The 2,835-nt window shown below is 41.6% G+C and overlaps 1 pseudogene; it reads right to left on the bottom strand.

The window, feature by feature from the left end:
• Positions 1-484: 484 nt before the first annotated feature.
• On the bottom strand, positions 485-1,276 carry LOC147438643 (uncharacterized; annotated as a pseudogene).
• Positions 1,277-2,835: the final 1,559 nt, after the last annotated feature.

Below are 2,835 nucleotides of genomic sequence, written 5' to 3'. Positions count from 1 at the left end.
TACCTCTATTCATATAGTTTCAACTAGCAGGTTAATCCAGCTTGTGCTGCTCTTGTATATACATGACAACCTGATGAGACATTGTTATTATGGACATGAACTTTCCTAATGTGGTTGTTGCTATTCCACGTTAACATCAACTTGTACCTTGTATTGCTTCTGCAGTAATACACGTAGCATGTTGACACACTATAATCTGTACATCAGAGAGACAGACAATGAACAAGGCATAATGTATATGTCTTCTTGTACATTCATCCAAAATACTACACACATTTAAACACACTTTTAATGCATGTGACACACTGTTAATGTACCACTATTATCTTCAAGTCTCACAGTCAATTGGTTAGCCACAATGAGTTTATTGATCTGGAGCTTATAATGACACCTTAGAACCAAGTGAGGGCTCGAGTCCACAATGCTCGACATAGTTGACTTGTGGCAGTAGCTTGTCATTAGTTGTCCTCTTTGGTAGGCGGTATCACGAGTTCTCTTGGATGTCATACACGATGGTATTGAAAAACTTCCCAATGTACATATTAGCTTGAGGAGTGTAATGTTGCACTGTGGTCATACCGAAAAAGCCACCACTCATAAAGAAGTAGTGTGATGCGAATCTTTCACTTACCCTCACATTAGTTAACTCATAGTCTTCCCAAACATTACCAGGGGTGGTGGCAATCTGTGACCATCCAGCATGTTTGTTTGTGCTTCCATTAGGGCTCAAAATTTTTTGTAGTTTGAGAGGATCTTGAACCCTTCATTCGTTTTCCTCTTCCAAAGAAACCCGGAGTAGCTCGTACATGTAGCCAAAATCCTTTCTCCATGCACAAAGAGGTTTGATTCAGAATAAGTCGGAGACGAAGGGTTGGTTATTATAATTAGTTTTTTCCGCAGGGTCTTCTTAAAATTGTACCCAAATATTGCTGGATCAAGCCATCCTTTGCGGTACAAATGACAATGACTTTGGAAGTCCTTGAATGATGTGGTCGTTATTGACTGATCTTTTGTAGTTGAACATCTCCACCCATCTACTCTTGTGAGGAGGATATGATAGAACACATTACCATTGGTATGGAAGTTTAGGTCGAGAATGCAACCTTTGAGGGCTTGTATCCATGTTGCTTGTGGAAATGGGCACCTCAGCCACAGAGTCCTTAATGAAGGGTTTGAGGACCATAATTCTAATATGATCATGCTAAGGTTCGACAATTAAATATAACATATCCATAGAACCTCTTATGGAAGGTAAAGACATAGATAACCGCTCCATCGTGAACTTATAGCAGGTGTCAAGATTTTCTTTGAGACATGCATTTCTGGAGTAATTTCAGGACGGGAAACCAATGTCCTTTACTGAAGCCCTGGGAGAAATTGTAGGGACAAAAGATTCTGAAACCTTTTGTGCTAGTAGGATGGAATTGCATTCACCATCAAGAAGCAGTTGGAGCTCCTCCTTAACATCGATGTGATAGGTTCACTTGTCCAAAACTCTTGGGAGCATAGGAGGGAGTTCCAAGCCTTACAACAAGACCGTAGCCTCCACACATCACGGATGTTGAGATGAGGAAAGACGACTGTAGGCAAAAGAATCTTCAAATGCTCGGGTGTTGATGCTATCATGTAGTAGCAGCAAGGCTTGTCAAGAAGCAGAGTCTATTCGGAGCTCCCAAGCTCCAAAACAGGAATGTAAGGAATCTGACCTTTGAAATGCAGCTTGAAGAGCATGACCAAGCTATAAAAAACAACTCTCAACCTGTCTAGAGCAGTCATTGGACATCCTCATGACCCAAGCAGAGGAAGAGAATACCCCACCCAATCAGCACAAAGAGGTAAAGGGAGTCCTCAAAGGACCCAGCCAGAGCATCAGTTTCCCTAGCAAAACCCTCCAAAATAGCAAGAAATGAAGTGCCCCAACATCAAAGGTCTCACCCTTAATTGCAAGGGCCTTATTGATCCCATCAAATCACAGATCATTAAGGATTGGCTTAATAATGGCAATGTTAAGCTTGACTTCTAATGTCTGCAGGAAATCAAAGCTATAGGGTTTCAGCTGAATTCCAACCTTCAAAAAGCTAGGAAGTATCTATTCTTGGAACCATACTGACCACCCACATGGTAAAGGTACAACCATTGCAATTTCAAACGGATACAACCATCTAGTTACTCACGTTAAGAAGTCGACCAATGGGAGCTGGATAGCACTTTCATTATCAAGTCCTTTCAATTACAACATTGTTTCTATTTATGCTTCTAACTCAATTTTTGAAAAGAAATCCTCCAAAAATGGTTAAAGACATAGGTGACAGGTGGAACAACCTTGGGCAGGTTATCAGTTGCAGAGAAAAGAGCAGCTGGTCAAAATCTGAGTAATGTTCTCAGTCTGCTAGAAAACCTGCAAGTGGTTAAGGAATTGTTTGCTGGTATTCTGTCAAAACCCCCTCGGAGAGGGGCTGACCAAACTCAAGCTAGGGCTTTGATAGCGAAAGTAAGGCAGAAAAGTTTGCCCCAAAATATGGCTAAAGTTATGGATCAGCCCCTCACAGAAGGGGAAGTCAGAGATTCTATACTCTCTTTGAAGGCTGGTAAGTCCCCTGGTTTAGATGGTATTTCAAATGAATTCTTTTAGCACTTCTTAGTCCCACATCTCATGACCATATGGATGGAAGCCCTAAAAGGGAGAGCCCTATCCACCTTTATGAACACGGGTCGCCAAGTTAATCCACAAGAGGGGAGAAAAAGAGGAGCTAGGCAATTGGAGGCCCATTACATGTCTGACTTCAAGCTATAAGATTTTTGCCCTCGCCCTAGATAGGAGAATAAGCACTGTCA

The sequence above is a fragment of the Adiantum capillus-veneris genome, chromosome 16 (genome assembly GCF_014529385.1).
Source record: "Adiantum capillus-veneris isolate H3 chromosome 16, ASM1452938v2, whole genome shotgun sequence".
Lineage (NCBI taxonomy): Eukaryota > Viridiplantae > Streptophyta > Polypodiopsida > Polypodiales > Pteridaceae > Adiantum > Adiantum capillus-veneris.
Note: the sequence above shows the minus strand (reverse complement) of the source record. Positions and strands in the feature narration are given on the sequence as shown.